Source organism: Acanthochromis polyacanthus, chromosome 2 (assembly GCF_021347895.1).
Source record: "Acanthochromis polyacanthus isolate Apoly-LR-REF ecotype Palm Island chromosome 2, KAUST_Apoly_ChrSc, whole genome shotgun sequence".
Taxonomy (NCBI): Eukaryota; Metazoa; Chordata; class Actinopteri; family Pomacentridae; genus Acanthochromis; species Acanthochromis polyacanthus.
The window spans coordinates 26465230-26477382 of NC_067114.1; positions in this window are offsets into that span (position 1 = coordinate 26465230).

Here is a 12153-nt window from a genome sequence, read left to right on the forward strand (position 1 = left end):
GTGCCTTGTGAAAGTATTCGGCCCCCTTGAACTTTTCAAACTTTCGCCACATTTCAGGCTTCAAACATAAAGAGATAAAATTTTAATTTTTTGTCAAGAATCAACAACAATTGGGACACAATCGTGAAGTGGAATGAAATTTATTGGATATTTTATACTTTTTTAACAAATAAAAAACTGAAAAGTGGGGCGTGCAATATTATTCGGCCCCCTTACTTTCAGTGCAGCAAACTCACTCCAGAAGTTCAGTAAGGATCTCTGAATGATCCAATGTTGTCCTAAATGACTGATGATGATAAATAGAATCCACCCGTGTGTAATCAAGTCTCCGTATAAATGCACCTGCTCTGTGATAGTCTCAGGGTTCTGTTTAAAGTACAGAGAGCATCATGAAGACCAAGGAACACACCAGGCAGGTCCGAGATACTGTTGTGGAGAAGTTTAAAGCTGGATTGGGATACAAAAAGATTTCCCAAGCTTTAAACATCTCAAGGAGCACTGTGCAAACAATCATATTGAAATGGAAGGAGTATCAGACCACTGCAAATCTACCAAGACCCGGCCGTCCCTCTAAACTTTCACCTCGAACAAGGAGAAGACTGATCAGAGATGCAGCCAAGAGGCCCATGATCACTCTAGATGAACTGCAGAGATCTACAGCTGAGGTAGGAGAGTCTGTCCATAGGACAACAATCAGTCATAAACTGCACAAATCTGGCCTTTATGGAAGAGTGGCAAGAATAAAGCTATTTCTCAAAGATATCCATAAAAAGTCTGGTTTGAAGTTTGCCACAAGCCACCTGGGAGACACACCAACATGTGGAAGAAGGTGCTCTGGTCAGATGAAACCAAAATCGAACTTTTTGGCCACAATGCAAAACGATATGTTTGGCGTAAAAGCAACACAGCTCATCACCCTGAACACACCATCCCCACTGTCAAACATGGTGGTGGCAGCCTCATGGTTTGGGCCTGCTTTTCTTCAGCAGGGACAGGGAAGATGGTTAAAATTGATGGGAAGATGAATGGAGCCAAATACAGGACCATTCTGGAAGAAAACCTGTTGGAGTCTGCAAAAGACCTGAGACTGGGACGAAGATTTATCTTCCAACAGGACAATGATCCAAAACATAAAGCCAAATCTACAATGGAATGGTTCACAAATAAACGTATCCAGGTGTTAGAATGGCCAAGTCAAAGTCCAGACCTGAATCCAATGGAGAATCTGTGGGCAGAGCTGAAGACTGCTGTTCACAAACACTCTCCATCCAACCTCACTGAGCTCGAGCTGTTTTGCAAGGAAGAATGGGCAAGAATTTCAGTCTCTCGATGTGCAAAACTGATAGAGACATACCCCAAGCGACTTGCAGCTGTAATTGCAGCAAAAGGTGGCGCTACAAAGTTTTAATGCAAGGGGGCCGAATAATATTGCACGCCCCACTTTTCAGGTTTTTATTTGTTAAAAAAGTTTAAAATATCCGATAAATTTCGTTCCACTTCACGATTGTGTCCCACTTGTTGTTGATTCTTGACAAAAAATTAAAATTTTATATCTTTATGTTTGAAGCCTGAAATGTGGCGAAAGGTTGAAAAGTTCAAGGGGGCCGAATACTTTCACAAGGCACTGTATCCTCTGCATGCTCCAGTCTGCCTCAAACTTCATCACAGCCCTGCCCTGATCACATCAATATGACAAAATACATTCACAGAATGCGCCATAGCACCTCCTGCAGCATTTTAATAAATAGTCCTCACAGCAAGTTTAACCTATAACTACAAAATTTGGTATGCATATGTAGCACATCAGTGCAGAACAAAAAAGTCTCTTGGAGCTTCTCTAAACCCAACAGGAAGTCCATCATTTTGAATTAAATGTCAGATTTTTGGTGTTTTTGGTTATTTTCAGCAATTAACTTCTCACATACAGTAATTCCAAAACACCTGAAATTGGGGCAATATATACAACATGCCTTCAGGTTGAAAATTTGTAAAAACTGTACACAAAACTCAAAGGGCGTAGCCATGGCGGCCAACTGAACTTTGATGCTTCGCCATGAAGCAGGAAGTCTTGTGTAAATCCCATGTACATGCTGTCATCTGCCTCACACTTTATATGTGTGATCAGAGTCCGGTCCTGATGAATTCCTTAGACCAATATGCAGACACAGTGATAGCGCCACCTATTGGATGGACAGGAAGTGCTGCATAAATAGCCTGTAAATGCTCCAGTCTGCCTGAAACTTAACATCTGTCCTCAGAATCCAGCCCTGGTCGCGTTCAGGGGCCAACATGGACTCTTGGTCGCAGCATCGCCTGATGGACATGCTTGGGTTCGCTGATCAGCAAGGATGCAAGGACACATTCAACGCTGCTTGCAGCTTTTATTTTAATTCTTCTTCACCTTTGCCTGTGGGCTTTTGGTTTTGCAAAGACTTTATAAAAAGAGACCATCCTGTTTAACACAGAGTACAGAACCAATGTCTTCAAACTAAAGTAGCAAATGTGTGATCAGAAAATAAGATATTAGACGACATCACACTTTAATTTGTGATATTGTATTGTCACATTTTTTAAATTTAAAACTTGTATGAAGAATGACTCTGGAAACATCATGAGTAGTGAGGATCCAAACAAAGGAATGAACTGACTCTAAATCTTTAATTTGTGTATCATCATGTTTTTGTTGATTAGCTGTTATGTCAGCACATTCAAAGCTCATTCACACTTCTGTCTTGGGCCTGATTATGAATGTACAAAAGTTTCTTGAAATCCTTGAAAAAAAAATTAAATATGGACTGATAATTTTGTTTGCAGTATCTGACAACCAATTTGTAGCCACTGCCACTTAGAAATTAGCACGTCTCCTCGAGCAAAGGATTTCAACTCTTCCTATAAAGTCGCTGCTGCCTTGGCCTCTTTTGAGAAAAAAAAATGTGTCACTAGCAGGGCTTAAACTTTCAAAAAGGAATGGTTAAGGTATGATTAGACAGTTGAATTTGAGGGAAGAGGTTTAGCGATGAGTCAATTAGTCACTGTAGTGAGTCACAGTTCTTAGAATTATGTTTCCTGTGGTTCTTTTTGTAATTTCTTCTAGCCTTTTAATTCCATGGTCTCCTGCTCCCACACACCTACACAGAGTTAAAGCAAAGACATACCAGGATGCAAAAGGGATAAGTTTCCCATTTGGGGGTAAAAGGAACCAACCGGGGAATGAATTTGCATTGTTTGTGAAATCATTAAATTCCTTTAATTCCTAATGATTCTGGAAGTACTCTCATCGCTCCAACGGCAGGTGTCTATATCCCAGCAGTGCCATATGTTTTTTCTGGCGCATAGCTCACCTCATCCTGACTCCCCCAACATGCACTCATGAACAAACCAAAAAATGGTCAAGGTCTCAGAAGAGAAGGAATATGGGAATAAGCTGCAGGGGATGTTCACACATTCTTGCATCTGGTCCACTGCACACATAAGTGCCCTGCAGGATCAGTTCTAGTGTAAATGTGCTGAGGATTGAATACAGACTGCGAGAAGAAGCTTTTTTAGGGCACAGGTGGGCCTTGGAGTGTCCGAACATCATTAAAAGATGGATTGGGTTATAGGTGATTGAACTGTTCCCCCAGGTGGCAGCCAGGGACAGTGATAGAGAGAAAGCAGGGAGACTGATGAAGGGTTGTGTATTGCAGTAACAGGCTGCAGGGGGGGGGGGTCCTGCTAACCGGGTTGAGGAAAGGCACAGCAGCCTCTCGGACTAGAAGCGAGTGGTTGGAGTCAGCGGTCAAAGGACCTGGAGATGGGCTCAGCAGGTAAAACATGGTGACTGAGCAAGCAGGGCCTTCAAATGCAGACTACAGATGCTGGCTTATTTTGAAAGCATCTAATACAGGATTCAATTCCCTTTAATTTTCTACACAGATATGTGTATATTCTAGTGGCGGGAAAAAAATAATCTAATCAATTAGAGGTTTTGTAATGAATTAATTGTGATTAATCACATTACCAATATAGCAAATAGCAATATTTAACACAATAAGCAAAGTTTTTCATTAAAAAAAGAAAAAAATGGTTGATGACTGACTTGATGAATACACATATATGAACTTACTGCAAGCTCAAAGTTCAGTTATAGCTATTACATTCAACATTTTAAGACTTTCAATTTTTTCTAAAGTCTATTGTGGGATGGCTGCACCATTTGGACTGTCATAGCTAATGTTAGCTCTGGTGCTAACAGCAACATGCTTTGCATTGAGGTGAGAAAACTCTTTGTTACACAATTTGCACACAACCACACTTTTATCCAAACTGCCATCGGGAAGATTTTTAATAGAAAACATTCCTCACAACAAGCTCAATTTAGTGTGGTCTTCTTTCACTGTTCACCAAACTTTCTTTTGTGCTGACATCACTCAGTGCATCCTGCTTCTTCGTGGCTGGTAAACAGACTTTAGGTGCATTACCGCCACCAACCTGGCAGGAGTGTGCATCAGTGTTACGGGTGTGACAGAAATTAGACAACTGAGAAAGGTGCGATCAAATGTGTGTTTTTTTTAACGCGGTATTTTTACCGCAATTAAGTAATTTAAATTAATGTGTTGAAGTCCCATCCCTAGTATTTTCACTAACTCTGATGAAAGCATTACATTTAGACTATGCAATATTTGAAATTGGGCATACAGCAGTATAAACCAATTTTAGTCAAAAGAGACCAAAATGAAAGCACAACAAATCCTAAATGTTAATCCAGGTTGTCAGAGCCCACAATGACCAATATAACTCTTCCAAAAATTACTGATATCAACATTGTTTTTCTCAAGCTGTCCCTGATGGAGATCCCAAATGCAGTTAGTAAAATGGTGGTTTCCAATGACTAATTTCTGTGTTTACTTTCAGTCAGACTCTAAAGCAAAATAATAAAAAGATTCTTGAAAAAATAAAAAATTCAGAAAGCTGCAGGGACCCTGTGTTAGTCACCCAGATACACACTGTTTAGGTGATTGTTTGTGCGAATCTTCCAAAGATCGACAATGGGGTTGCAGATGTTAGGGTGCAATGGTAACTTTACTTCCCAATCCTAAATATCATTCCACACAGATGGATGCTGTAAACAACTTCCCATCTGGTTTATCAGCGGTATAACAATTTTCGACCATTACCATGACAATACTGTATTGAATAACAGTACCATTAGAGTCAGACATCCATCCATCCATCCTCTATACACTGCTTTATCCTCACTAGGGTCGCTGGGGGTGCTGGAGCCTATCCCAGCTGACTCGGGCGAAGGCAGGGGACACCCTGGACAGGTCACCAGTCTGTCACAGGGCTACATATACAGACAAACAATCACACTCACATTCACACCTACGGGCAATTTAGAGTTATCAATTAGCCTCAGCATATTTTTGGACTGTGGGAGGAAGCCGGAGTACCTGGAGAAAACCCACGCATGCACAGGGAGAACATGCAGACTCCATGCAGAAAGATCCCAGGCACAGCCTGCGATTTGAACAAGGGATCTTCTTGCTGTAAGGCGAAAGTGCTAACCATTACGCCACTGATACATCACAGGTATTCTCATGGATACCTGTGATTCTTATCAGTTGTGACTGTCAGGAATATATTTATTGTGGATCACATTTACTATGTCAGAAATGTCACTGATTAGGAAGATTATTTTAAACAGCAAGACCTGATACACATATTATCTACATTTTTCACCTAAAAAGACCTGAGACATGTGCTGTATGTTAGAATGGAATGTATTTTCCTGCTGAAGGAATTCAGTGTTGTATTAAATAGGAGTTCCTGTGTCTAGGGATATGGATTCTGCAACGGGGTTTATCAATGAGGCTCTTGTTTTTGGTCTTCTAATGCGAATGGTTCCCATGGTTTCACTTGTTCACAACGTATAAAAGTGACTTCCGTTTGTTGTTCGGGGAGGTTCATTTGGCGGAATTCTCCCAGGCGGTCTGTCTGTCTGATCGATGCTGTTCTTCCTTAAAATAAACTTTTATTAAGCAAGTCAGAGTCACCGAACGTTTCCTTCAACATCTGCACTTCATGGACATCAGAGAAACTACGACATATATTTCCAGCGTTTTTGCACATTCATGACTCTTGCATGAAAGAGTGCCATTATTATGTATCATCAAATTAACCTACCGGTACTTTACTTACCTCCTACTTGAAGGGAGGGAGAGCAGCTGGAGGAAAAGAGTGGAAAAACGTCTACAAAATGGATGTTGATATTCTTCTACTGCTGTTCTGTGTAATATTCTTCTTTTTCAGTTTTTCAAAATGTTCAAAATATGTTATAAAGTGAAAAATAAACATATTTTAAACATGAAGTCACTCATGCATCTAAAGGTTAACCCATCAATGAACAATGTACAATGTAAATACAGTAGTCTACAGGAGGAAATGTGCTTTATTTCGCGCTGCTATTTCCCCCTAATGACAACAGTGTTACAGTATTCATATAGTGTATAAAATACAGACATTAAAATACACACCATTTTTTAAACATATCCAATGTAAGCCCAGCACTGGATCTCCTTTCTGTCTCCTCTACAGGCTGTCTGTACTGTGGCGTAGGCTATAATAAAGCCGAATTGTATTAAACTTCAAATGGAAATGTTACATTAAAGTAAATGAGGTCATAGTACAGAATGTTTGGCTGAAAATGCATTGATAGCAACTGTTTAATTTAATTACATTTTCTACTTATCATCTTCTGATCGCTATTATTTGTAGCAATTCCAGTGAAATGAAGCTGATCCTGATTTGTAGACATAGCTAGGTGTGATGATTCCAGTAAAAAGCTGTATAGAACCCGTCCTCGCTTTTGTGCTGTGGTGCTGTTTAGGAATTTATGTGCAATGTACACATCACAGTCTCCAAAACTTCTTGCTGCTGCTGCTTGAAGCAAAAACAAACAAAACGAGCTGCTTGAGGTTCTAGTTGTGAAACTTTGGATGAAACACTCCATGGTTCATATCCCATGACTAATGTGTTCAGAGTGTGTTACTCTGCACCCCGTGAGTGACAGCCAGACAAAGTAAGAGAAAAAACAGACAAATCAAATGGAGCACACATCAAAGGAGAGAAAAATGAGATGACAAAAGAGGGAAAACATCCATAAAGTTGTTCTCAAACTCTTTATTGAGGTTATATTAGTGCAATCTATCAGTGATGTACTGGAAAATCCATAACCCTACAGTGGAATTTCACCCCTGTGTGCTGTTCCCCTTTATGAAGTGCAATCTCATAGCAGGACTGCATGCCTCCACGGAGCTCATTTTTCAAGCAGTGTGACGTGGAATGGTCATGTCAGAAACATAGAGGCGTTGACTGGAGGGGGGCCCATTCTTATGCCATTTATCCATCAGATTGTCTTCTGACACAGTTGAATCGCCCCCTCACCGTTAAATAAGAATCTGTACCATCGCAAATTCAATTTGTGATTGATTAGGTGCATCTGCTTGAAGGCAAAGTCTGCTTATCACACATATTTACAATGAGAAAAACACAGTATAGATTAGGATCACAGTTGGATTTGTTCTTAAAAACTATGAGTTTTGATAACTGCACATGTGAACGTGTACATTTTAAATCCTGTTTTTAAAGAAAGAGTTTAGAAACATGGAAATATATCTTCCAACCAAGAGTCTCAAATTTAGACTAAAATATACTACTAGTGTATAAAAGATGGATGTAGCAATCGTGTTGTGATATTTAAAGAACTATAGTAATATACACTGTTGTTCAAAAGTTTGGGGTCACTCAGACATGTCCTTGTTTTTGAAATTGAAGCAGTTTTTTCAATGAAGATAACATGAAATTAGTCAGAAATACAGTATAGACATTGTTAATGTGGTAAATGAATATTTTAGCTGGAAACAGCTGATATTTAAGCGAATATCTACACAGGGTTGTGACGACCCTCCACCTGGGCACCAGTCTTCTTTCTATTCCTTTCAGAGCTGAAGGAGGGTCGTCAGCTGATTGAGCCACGCGTGGGATCAAGTGGCTCAAACTGCATAAAACCTCCCTCACTTCCAGTGTCTGGCTCTCTGACAGGAGCTGTTTCCTCCAGGGGCTCAAGCAGCATGATTCTGAGTTGCAGTTTGTGATCTGTAGTGCACTTGTTGGGTTGTTTTGCATTACAATAAACCATTTTTAGTCACCACACGGTTGTTGTCTCCCCGTTTTTGTTACAGTTTTGGAGCCGAGTTGTAACAGGGTACAGAGGCCCATTTCCAGCAACCATCACTCCTGTGTTCTAATGCTACATTGTGTTGGCTAATCGTGCTGAAAGACTAATTGATCATTAGAAAACCCTTGTGCAAATGTGTTAGCACATGAACAATAGCATGAGTTTTCATGGAAAACATGAAACTGTCTGGGTGATCCCAAGCTTTTGAACAGTAGTGTCTCTAACAATTTCCCCTAATAACAGTGGGTGCAGTCAGAAAATTCTCCAGCACAGTACAGCAGAGATAGGCCTAGCTATCTAAGACTACCTTCTCATCTAAAACAAAGCGTATTATCTGAACTATTCCTTTAAGTTACTTGGAGAACCAAATGGATTCAGTTTACCAAAAAGTACATTAAATTTATTGCATTACAATAAAAGCAGCTGTATACTTGCTGTGACTGTGTGACAGGTTGTTCTCCTGCTTAAGCACATTCATGTTGTTACCCAGAATATTAAAAGGTGAAAGTTCTTGCTAATCTGGCTTGAGAGAAATGTACCTACCTCTGCTGCTTCATCCCTTCTCTGTCATGCATCTCCCCAGCCTCAAAGTTCCACTGTGCGCCTTCTAAACCGTGGTTTCTCTTAACAGGGATGTGCCAGCTTTGAAGCCCCCGTACAAGACAAAAAGAGCTTTCTGAAGAAATAATGGCTGTTTATATGGATTGTGATGTGAGGAGCTGTCAGGCTCTGCCTTTAAGTTGATTTGCAGGAGTGTCAGAGAAGAGTGGAGGACTCGAGGAGGTGAATCATTGATTGTCAGAAATCAATTCACTGGGCTGCTCTCTAGGGAGTGCTCCAGTCATCGTCAACAATAGACAAGATGAATAAACCAAATCTCTTGGAGAGCATGTAATAATCCCCAACATAATGGCATTGCCATATAGGATAATTCAATCTCAGTCTGAAAAAGGCAACTGTTGATCAGTGCAAAATTGAATATTTCAGACATGTGCTTTTGTGAAATTCCCTGAGCTCTCCCCCACCTGATACCCGATCTCTTCACTCAGCCTCCATTGTGCCCCCGTCCAGCCCACTCCACTCGTCAAACAGCTTTTTCATTGCGGCTCCGAGGAGCTGTTAGAAATCCACAACATTGAACAGCTGATGGATCACACAGTCTGTTTCATCTTCCCCTGCTTTACATTTTCTCCAGGCTCATTACTGCACCAGCATAGGCTCCCAGCTCCTGGTTGACAGTAGAACTTGTTTGCCTCATATGCGTCGTGTGGCGCCCCTGTGTCAACAAGCTGAGCAGCTAAACACTTGAAACTATGCAAGTTTAATGAGCAACAAAGCAGCAATGTACCTGAAGGTATGGCATTTTCTCTGTTCCCCTTGTTTCAACTGGCGCTCTAATACCGTTGCTTGAGAGTTGCTTACCATCTAGCCTTGCTGCTGTAATGTGACATAGTATGTCTTTGCATATTTTGTAAGAGTGATTATTTCTAGATCTATTGGCATGGAGCCTGCCTTGATTTCAAAGGCACTTCACACAGTCAGGGTACTGGGCAAAAATAAAACAAAAAGCTCCCTTGTTAATTTAATTACCACTTTTGTTCAGCTGCTACTGTCACACAGGAAGTGTCAAACTAATCCACAGTGGATTTACAACAAATATGGAACTGGGTTTAATTATAATTACATTAACAACATAATTATATAATGATGATCCCATGTTGTGTTACTTTTTCAACCCTAGGCTGTTTTTCTTGAGTGCAGATCCCTTTTTTTTACAGGCTCTGGGAGTTACTACATGTTTCAGCTATTCATGTTGCATATAATTATTTTCAGAATACATTATGCTAATTAGAAATGCTGCTACATATGAAAAGTTTTTCTTTTTCAAATTGTTGCAGTTTTTCCTTGTATGTCCAAAGGTTTCAATTCAAGTAAAAAGCAATTTTGGCAGTCAATTATGTGGGTGTTGTGGTTTCACCACAGCTCCATCATGACTCCACTGTGGTTCTACTGTCCAGTGGGATAGTCTAAGAAGTGCAACATCTGTTCTTCGGCAACCACATTTCCAATAAATTACAGCTGAAGTTGAGTTTGCATTCTGAAGATGCATTTCCCGTTCATTTAGTTTTGCTAACAGAGGTTTTGTGGTGGCTTGACTCAATTTATTTTGTGTACTACCACAACAAGTGTGCCATTATTAAGAGCTGAAACAAAGGAAACTTTCTCTCTTCAACAATTACTGCTAAATTTCAGGACACTGAACTCCTTCTGATTTATTTTGACATTCCTGTTAACCAGCAACAATGTAATCAACAGCTGTGCACGGCTCATGGGCGCTTGAATGGCTGTTCTCAGTCCTTCATTGTCCATGCTGGTCACTTACAGATGGAGCATGGCTGAAACTGTAGCATTACCAGTGCTGATGATACATGGAATCCAGTGTGTTATGTGGCTAGTGGTGAAATTGTGATTCCTAGTCTATTGTATGTCATTTGAAGGGAAGAACCCTTATGATTCAAACAGTAGATGCCAACACCACAAGAATAATAGTTCTTTACTTTGTAAATAAAATATGGATACACCAAAAAGAAGAACAGTCTCAGAATCTGTGGGTCATTCCAGAATTGGAGGACATTTTATGTCACACCCATCAACTTGCAAACAATCCATGTACAAAAAAACTAAAACATGCAGTTGTTGTGTAAATTTACTTGTCCGGAGACCAAATCTAAAAATCCATCCATCCATCCTCTATACACCACTTTATCCTCACGAGGGTCGCGGGGGGTGCTGGAGCCTATCTCAGCTGACTCGGGCGAAAGCAGGGGACACCCTGGACAGGTCGCCAGTCTGTCGCAGGGCTACATGTACAGACGAACAATCACACTTGCAGTCACACCTACGGGCAATTTAGAATAATCAGTTAACTTCAGCATATTTTTGGACTGTGGGAGGAAGCCGGTGTACCCGGAGAAAACCCACGCATGCACAGGGAGAACATGCAAACTCCATTCAGAAAGATCCAAGGCCCAGGCCGGGATTTGAACTGGGGATCTTCTTGCTGCAAGGCGAAAGTGCTAACCACTACGGCACTGTGCAACCTAAATCTAAAAATAACAAAAATAAATAAATAAATAAATAACTTTCATTGATGTCTCTTGTAATTCTGGGAAAAAGTTATTTTTTTTAAATCAACATAATACAACAATAAGTATTATGCATGGAACGTATGTCCCACAACAACCCCGTTAGCAAAATCTTTCTAGCTGGTAGAAGAAGAAGAAAACAGTGAATCACATGACACTGGAATTAAGACCATCAGTTTTCCAAAAGAATGGGTAGCACAAAGGTACATCCTCTCTTCTATTTTTCATATTTTTATAACATTGTCAGCCTTGATTGAATGTCTCACTCTACCTCATGCAACCCTGTTATGCATATTATCAGGATAAGACCAAATCTCTTTACTTTTTTCTTGACTTTTATACATGAGTATGTTTGTCCTCTTGGTCAGCAGTGACAGTTAGCTAAACCTGGTGTGGTGTGAGTATGTTTCTCAAATAAAAGACTCAGATCTGGAGAATCCTGCAAGGACGTCCTTGCTGAGCTGCAGACTCCCACCTTTTTTCGGAGATTGTGTTTCTCTCTGCCTCATGAACTCCCCTGTGGCTGCTTAGCTGAGGGAAAACTAGGTGGTCTGACCACTGAACTCTGCTGCAGCCTGCTCGCTAAAAGCCACAAAGAGAGCCTCAAACCACGCTCATCATGTACACTGTTTAACCTAAAAAAAACATAGCTGATATACTTTATTATTATCCATTGGTGTGAATGTGAGTGTGATTGTTTGTCTCTGTATGTAGCCCTGTGATAGAATGGTGACTTGTCCAAGGTGTCCCCTGACCTCACCCTAAGTCAACTGGGTGACTCGAATGAGG